Source organism: Eleutherodactylus coqui, chromosome 6 (genome assembly GCF_035609145.1).
Source record: "Eleutherodactylus coqui strain aEleCoq1 chromosome 6, aEleCoq1.hap1, whole genome shotgun sequence".
Lineage (NCBI taxonomy): Eukaryota > Metazoa > Chordata > Amphibia > Anura > Eleutherodactylidae > Eleutherodactylus > Eleutherodactylus coqui.
The window spans coordinates 118,111,502-118,120,654 of NC_089842.1; positions in this window are offsets into that span (position 1 = coordinate 118,111,502).

The following is a 9,153-nucleotide window of genomic DNA, read 5'->3' on the forward strand; positions in this document are numbered from 1 at the left end:
ATTTAGTGATCCTGCATTGAGCAGGGGGTTGAACCCGATGACCCTGGAGGTCCCTTTCAACTCTACCATTCTATGATTCATTATTTAGCTTCCATGGGATATGGGAGCAGAAGATCCACCAGAGTGCCTCCATAAGGTCGGTAGCCCACTATGACTCCCCTCTGGGTCCTTCCGGGCTCTTCATTCTACAACCCCCACAGGGGCTGGTCAATGATAACTCTGACACAATCCTTTTTTTGGACAGCTGTGGTGGATAACCATATTTTATTATATAATACAGACACTGAGGGAAGTCCATTGCTAAATTTGACACTGCAAAGTTTTTCCAGAGACCAATGGGCCGACCTTAACCTGTCACCCACCTCCTTAAGGCTTGTCAGCCATGCACCCCTCCCTGTTCCCCAGGCACCATTAGACTTAGCCTCCTTTACAGCGCTGCTGCCTACAGTAGTACCACTAGGTGCTGAGAGGCCACATGGCTTTTACTTCAGAATGGATAGGGACCCTTCTATCCCCTAGCTCTGATGCACACAACAATGCTACTAAGCTTCGTGAGTCCTTTGCTACCTCTTGCCCAATCCAGAGCTGCAATTCCGCCACAGTAAAGTAGGGTCTTCTGCTGGTGCCCTACATTTCCATCACCTGTATCTCACTTCTGATGGACTGCCACAATGTTAACAGGCTGTCCTTAAGGGTATTGTTAAAAATATCTAACCATGTGTCAGATGGGTATACCCCATGTCTGTAGAGAACATGACATTTAACCCCTTAACAACCATCCATATGTCTTTTGATGGCAGCCATTAAGGGGCTTTATTCTGATGCGCCGTCTTTTGACGCCACAGCATCAGAAGTCTGTCACGGATCTACAATGCCAGGGAGCGGGTGTTCAGCTGTCGGATGACAGCCTGGCACCTGCCCTAACAGGATCAAAGTAACCATGAATCCCTACTGTTTAACCCTTTACATGCTGTGGTCAGTGCGACCACGGCATGCAAAATGCTGCCAGAAGGAGGGGGCTTCCGCTCTCCCCCATTGGACTGTAAAAAGCGCAGTGTTTTACCTGCATTTGGAATTGCGTATGTGTGTGTTTCTGCGCATGTATGTCTGCGTATGTATAGGGTATTTTACGTGTGCAGATACTAACGCAAGCAGGGAATGATCCACTGCTCTCTGTACATCTGGGATGCCAGCTCATTCCATGCCCGGTCTTTTGGCGTTCCTCTCCTAGTAATCTGAACGATTGATATCCCAAATTACAGGAAAGTCCTGCATTAGAGTCTGCCCATATCAAAAGTAGCCATGATATTTATGTGGCCTCCAATCTCCACAGACTACAGCTTGGATGGGTCGGTGGTCCCTAGAGGCTCCTGCACGGTCTGCCTACAACCTCCTGGTTTCTTTCTTTAACTTCCTTTACATGCCTCCTAGCAACATGCGTAATGTAATTGCATATGCACTGCGTTCAGAATGCACCCATGGAAAACTATAGGGCTCTTATGCACGTAATACTCGGAAAAATAGGACAAGCTGCATTTTTTTATGTGCGTAACATCTGCAATAAATATAAGCAAGTGTGAGTGGAACAATGAAAATCAATGAACTTTCATTGTTACCATTTGCTGCGTGTTATACGCTCGTACATTGCGCGCATTATACGCAATGTCTACGTTCGCGTGAGCCCGGCCTTACTGCAAAGGACATAGAGGGATCCTCAATTTTGTAGATCCTAGAGAAAAAAAAGCCACATCTGTGGTCGCGGCATTACCTTTTCCTGCACCTTACCTAAGGCTCAAAAGTCTCTACATAACTTTAGTCATTTTCTTCTCGATTGCTGTGTTTGGAAATGGGTCCAGCTGTCCCGGGGTCTTGTAGGTGTTCCAGGTATTGTGGGCTAAGGCATTTCTGACGAGTTGGTATAATAAGGGCTCACCACCTGCCAAACTTGATTAGGACATTTCTATTTTTATGCATTGGGTAAAAGTTTACAAAAATCCATCAGCTCTTCCCCTGAATAATGTGTCCGCTATACTGTTATTGTTGCCTGGTATATGCTGTGCTGTGAACCCTATATTAACCTGCATGCATGGAAGGATGTAGAAATCCCGCTAAACTGGTAACAGAGTGTGACTTTGGTAATCCTCTTGTTGACAGTGTCTACAACGCTTTTATTGTCTGTCCAGAAGACTGTGTTGTTGTTTTTTTGAGTCTGTCAACCCACAGTTCTACTGCTATGACAATGGGAAACTGCTTTAATAGCGTGAGATTATGTACTAAGCTAGTCTCCTCTCCGGAATCTGAGCACCTTCCTGCTCACCACTGTCGAGACTAAAATGCCTCAAACCCTAGGAGCCTGACGTGTCCATAAACAGGCGCATTTCCTAAATTGATTTGAGGTTTTCTGGCCATACTGCAACCCCGTTGAAATCACGAAAAAAGGTTTTCAACACTCTGAGGTCCTCTTTTAACTGTCTAGTAATTCAGATTTTATGGAATGGCCTCTGTGCTTCTCTCTAGTCTTAGCAAAAGATCTTACCCATGGGTGTGACACCATTAGGGATTGCACTTGTCCTAGTGTAGGTTTTTTATTATTCACTGCTACTGCATCGTATTTCTCAAGCTTCTGACCTTGAGTTTGATAGTCTATATCAGTGTTTCTCAACTCCAGTCTTTGGGGACTACCAACAGGTCATGTTTTCAGGATCTCCTATAGTACGAGCACCTGTGGCAATGTCTGAGGCACCGACAATAATTACATCACCTGTGCAATACTGAGGAAATCCTGAAAACATGACCTGTTGGGGTCTCTGAGGACTGGAGTTGAGATACACTGGTCTACATAACTGTTCCGCAGAGTCTCTTCAATGTCCAGGTAAACTAGCTTCATTGTGGACTCAACTGTTTTGCCATGTGCCAAAGGAACTATGAAGTCCTCCATGAACACATCAAATTGTCGCTTTAATGACTCGCACCTCGGGGGCCCGACTGGGCCCATAAGGAGGAAACCGTCCAAGTAATGAGCAATGTACTTCCAGCCCGATACTCTTTCAAGGCACCAATGTAGGAAACACCTGAATGTTTCAAACAACTGGCACAAAACAGCACATCCCATAGGAAGGCACTGGTCTCTTAAAAGTAACAGCCTATGTACTTAAAGGGGTTGTCCCGCGCCGAAACGGGTTTTTTTTTTTTCAACCCCCCCCCCCCCCCCCCGTTCGGCGCGAGACAACCCCGATGCAGGGACGTACAGAAAGCTTACCGGAGCGCTTACCTTAATCCCCGCGCTCCGGTGACTTCTATACTTACCTGTGAAGATGGCCGCCGGAATCCTCTTCCTCCGTGGACCGCAGCTCTTCTGTGCGGTCCATTGCCGATTCCAGCCTCCTGATTGGCTGGAATCGGCACGTGACGGGGCGGAGCTACATGGAGCCGGCATCCTGCACGAAAGGCTCCATAGAAGAAAGCAGAAGACCCGGACTGCGCAAGCGCGGCTAATTTGGCCATCGGAGGGCGAAAATTAGTCGGCACCATGGAGACGAGGACGCCAGCAACGGAGCAGGTAAGTAAAAAACTTTTTATAACTTCTGTATGGCTCATAATTAATGCACAATGTATATTACAAAGTGCATTAATATGGCCATACAGAAGTGTATAGACCCACTTGCTGCCGCGGGACAACCCCTTTAAGGCTGTCTTGGTGCAAATGATAGGCATAGGAAAGTGGGTTCTATGTCCATTTTTGCAGTCAATGCCTCTTTTAGAAGGCACCTAACTAGAGTGACTGGCTCTTCAAAGGACTGATAGTGTGCTGTGTCCTTGACCGACTTGCCCTGCGGATATGCAGCTTTATTTGCATGTATTTAGAGAACAGCAGGTGGTCTCTCCTCTAAATACATCACTATTGTTCTCCAGTGGGACAGCAACTGAAAGAATGTTATCAGCACTGCCTGCAAAGAACTCAGTGTGCAGTACCTCTTATCCGTCCCCATGGATTTTAAGTTGAGCTGAACTTGGCGATGGACGAAAAGTGCACAGTAAGTACATGATGGGCACACATTTACAAGCAAGGATTATCACTCAAAAGATGGCTTTTGAGTGCATTTTGAGCAATAATCGTTGTGTGTAAAAAGGCCTTAAAGGGGTTGTCCCGCGCCGAAACGGGTTTTTTTTTTTTCAACCCCCCCCCCCCCCCCGGTCGGCGTGAGACAACCCCGATGCAGGGAGGTAAAGAAAGCTTACCGGAGCGCTTACCTGATTCCCCGCGCTCTGGTGACTTCTATACTTACCGGTGAAGATGGCCGCCGGGATCCTCTTCCTCCGTGGACCGCAGCTCTTCTGTGCGGTCCATTGCCGATTCCAGCCTCCTGATTGGCTGGAATCGGCACGTGACGGGGCGGAGCTACACGGAGCCTGCATTCTGCACGAGCGGCTCCATAGAAGACTGCAGAAGACCCGGACTGCGCAAGCGCGGCTAATTTGGCCATCGGAGGGCGAAAATTAGTCGGCACCATGGGAACGAGGACGCTAGCAACGGAGCAGGTAAGTAAAAAACTTTTTATAACTTCTGTATGGCTCATAATTAATGCACAATGTATATTACAAAGTGCATTATTATGGCCATACAGAAGTGTATAGACCCACTTGCTGCCGCGGGACAACCCCTTTAAGATACTACATGCTTCTCTGATTGGCCAGGACTGATTAATCAAAGCTAGTGTGGACTAATGATGCATACTTGTACACAATGTGTATCAGGTAGTCAACGAAGTGGTACGGACATCTTTGTTCCTCTAAGTCCGGAGGGTTGAATAGATAATAATGCCCCTTGTGGCCTAAAATAAATTATAATGCCCATTGTGGCCTCAAATCAATAATAATGCTCCTCAAACGCTTAATTTAATAATGCTTCTTGTGGCGTCCAGTTAATAATAATGTCCTTCATCGCCTTCAATTAATAATAATAAATAATACGAAAACGCTCCAGAATACTGCCCTGTCCTGTGGAGTAACCAACCAATCACCCATCTACATCTTCTCAGTCCCGCGGTTTCTGCTGTTCTGAGCGTGCAGGGAATCTAGTTCCTGCCTCAGCCCAGCCTGCCATGCGGTCTCTTCCTGCCAATAGCAAATCTCTCCACTGAGCAGTAATCAGTACTTCAATGCAAACAATAACTACAAGATGGCATCAACCATCAAGATATATTGCGATATCTCTGCATTACGGAACTCGACTCAGGTCTGTAAACTAAACACGGCAAATTTGTCATTTAACGCACATATCATCCAGGGACATTCCCAACTATGGGTTCCCCTCTACATAAGTGTGCAGCAGTAGTTTTGCATGTGATGAAAGGGAACTATAAGGGGATGACAGAAAAGTACTGAGAGGCAGGGTCAGATTAACAATTGCGTCAATGGAGCACTGGCTCCAGGCCCCACCTTTCCATATGCTAAGGGGGGTCCGACTGATTCCGCAGATCCGGTGAGAAGCACTCGGCCCATAGTTGTTTCAAAAATCAAACAGCTCTATACTCGCCTCCCTGCACAGCGACCCCATGCCACTCGGGACCGATCCTCTGATCTTCCGGGATCAGCGCAGTCACATGATAGGTGCCATGACAAGTTACTGGCCTATCCTGAGGCCAGGGATAGGCTAGCGCTGGGCATATGTTACAGCACATATCACGTTACTGCGCTGATCCTGAAAAATCAGAGAATCATCATGAGGGCGCTGTGCATGGAGGTTAGTATAGACCTATTTTTTGTTTTTGAAACCAGCAGAAAAGGCAGGGGGCAGAAGGGACAGCGTTATCTAATAAGGGGGCAGAAAAGGTGGCATTATTATTAATATGAACAGAAATTGACGCATTAATAATTTATGGAGGCAGAAAAAGGCGCCATTATTAATAACGGGGGCATTAATAATAATCCTGTTAGATCAGTGACCCAAACTACCGTAATTTAGCCGTGTGAAGACCCCAGTTGCTTATTCAAATCAGTAAAAAGTGTCCATCTGCCCACTTTACTGCCAACTTTTTTCCCAGAATCACTTTGAGCCAGGATGAACTCAATGAAATTTAATGCCCGTCCCTCTGTGTGTTGGCAGTGTGACAACAGTAGCCAAAATTCATGTAACCCTCTGAGAACCGCGCTCAAAATAACTAATTTATTCCAATGAGTAAACATGGCCTTCCGCCCACTTGTCTGATTCACACAAGTCCACGTGTTGCTTGATTTACAGAAAGGCAGCACATTGACATGCCCTTGTATGTCCTGTCTCTGTTTCATGACACTGAGGCTTTATTCCCACGAGCGCATATATGGCGTGTTTTCACACCCAGGCGTATATACGGTACCCATGTGAAGCATTTGTTTTCAATGAAGCCGTTCACACGGGTGAATATACTGTGCGTAAATAAGCCGGCAGCGTGAAACATAGTACATATGACCTGCATATGGGCTCAGCCAAAAGATAGTTCTGGAACTAGGTTTTGGCTAATATACGCCCGCGAGTCCTAAAGACGACTATGGAAGCAGGAAAAAAGAAGGGAGGGAGGGGCATTTTTCCAGCATCCAACGCTGCGAAAAGCTTAGAGGTGTCTCTATATAGACATTGGAAGGCATCCTAAGGTTTTTTGGGAGTGAGGGTTCTCCGGGGTGCGGCGTATTTTTTCACTAAAAACGACGCTCATGGTCGAGTGAATGGACGAGAAAACGCCCATTCACGCACTTATACGGAGCAGGTGTGAAAACGTAAAAACGCTGTTGCTGTTTATGCGCTCGTGGAAAAGAGCCCTGAGAGGAATAGAACATACTAAGGTCTCTTTCACACGAGCGTCGTTTTGATGCTGAGTAGGTGCGTCAAAAAAAGAAATAAATAAAAATCGCATCTAAAAGAACATATGGTTTCCTATGGGTTCTTTCAGATAAACGATTTTTTTGATGCGCTGAAAAAAAAAAATCGCACATCAAAAGATAGCGCAAAAGGCACTTTTTTTTACTTTCTCTCCGTCAAAAAAAACATGTCCTTTCTTCTGACGGCACATCGCTGGCAGCTCCCATAGACTCCTATGGGAGCCGGACGGAAAAAGGGAGGGGGTGCGTCATACTCGCTCACTCATTCGTTCACCCGATTTAACACTTATTTAGCCGCACTGTTTTAGCACATATGTATTGCGGCTATTTGTGCATTAAAACGACACTTGTGTGAAAGAGCCCTTAGAATGTTTTCATCCTTACATGCCTCTAATGTACTGCTGAAGACCATGTAGGGACTGAGGCCTCATGGACCCTGAGCGGAGAATGGGGTTAAAGCCATTTTGGCTTATTAGGTATGGGCGGGGGGGGGGGGGGGGGGGGGGATTTTAACTATGTTGTTTGAGTGCACAGGGTCAAGCTGGAAAATGCTAGAAGTCACTGGGGAGATTTGGAAGCCCTGGTGATGAGCCATGATTGGTCTGGTGAAAATGGCGGGAAGGAGCCTGGAAGAGATGCTAGTGAGCTTGGAGCCCAGCAACAGAATCTGATTGGTGGGAGGAGAGAGTTAATAAAAGAAGGTGCTGACATGATGGCAGCTTCAGTTCTTTCACAGCACCACATATTTTGTCCCTCCCGCCCGCCCCTTTTGTTAGGTTTCTGAACTGTCACTGCATGTTTAAATGGGGGAATGCCGCCCGCCTCCTGCGGATGGGTATAAAGATGGTTTTACATTGGTTATTGGTGGAGACGTGAGGGGTTAGGACTGAGCCTACCTGTTATATATAAGGTTATGGTTTTGTTATTAAACGTTATGGTAACCTTGTTTAAAAAATAAATGCCGCGGCCCTAAAATGCCACCGCCATGTCTGTCTATTTATTTCAGGTATATGGTAAGTAGGGATGAGCGAGTATACTCGCTAAGGCACTACTCGCTTGAGTAATGTGCCTTAGCCGAGTATCTCCCTGCTCGTCCCTGAAGATTCGGGGGCCGCCGCAGCTGACAGGTGAGTTGCAGCGGGGAGCGGGGCAGAGCGGGTGGGAGAGAGGGAGAGAGAGATCTCCCCTCCGTTCCTCCCTGCTCTCCCCCGCAGCTCCCCGCCCAGCGGCGGCACCCGAATCTTTCGGGACGAGCGGGGAGATACTCGGCTAAGGCACATTACTCGAGCGAGTAGTGCCTTAGCGAGTATACTCGCTCATCCCTAATGGTAAGTAATGTTATAGAGCATAAGATTCCATGGCCTATGTGGATTAACACAGACAGCATGTGGCTCAAAATCCGCTAGTATGGGGGGCTTCATCACAACCCACTACAGGAAACGTGTCATGTGACCCTATTCACACAATCAAGGGTATTCCAGGTGGGAAGCTTACTCACGCCAAACAACATAGTTCCACTAACGTCTCTTGTTAGCGAGGAGTGTAATACATGAACTAGGCTTGCTAAACATTGTTGCCTCCACTGGCCTTTAGGCTGGGTTCCCATGGGATGGAAATCTCGTGGAATGTCTGCAGTGGGACCGCACAGACATTCTGCGAGATTTCCACAGATCGCCTAGTGATGGTGTGGGAAAATCATTACTGTGCCGACGGCTCGCTGGCTGGACCAACCACAGTACAGAAGAATTCAAGATGTGACAGGTACGGGGGTCACCGGCCAGGCACAGGGTCAGATACCTCTGCGGAATCCGACCTAGTCGTGTGCAGCCAGCTTTAGTTTATGGCTGTGAATCTTTTCTGACACCTGGTTTATGCCTTTCTGGATGCAAGGCCTCTTTCATCACACGAGCGATGTGTTTTCACGCCAGCCGCATCGCTACAGAAAGACGTGTGAGAAGGGAAAAGCTGTGTTCAAGTTGCGGTCAAAATTTGCTTTTTCTATTCCATTCACATGAGCATCTACGACGTATTAGCAAAAATATACGGCGCAGCCCGGAAATCCCTCAGTCAGCCTAAATCCTTGGAATGACTTCTAATGCCTAAATAGAGGCACCTGTAAGCTTTTCCCTGCGTTGGACGCAGTTACACTCCCTCCCCCCCCCCCTTCCTTTTTTGCAGCTCCCATAGGAGTCTATGGGAGCCGTCAGTATATATTGGTCGAAAGATACAGTAAGACCTATCATTTCTGGCAGCATATAAAATCGCCCGCCGTATTCGGTTCCCTATCCCATCTTTTCC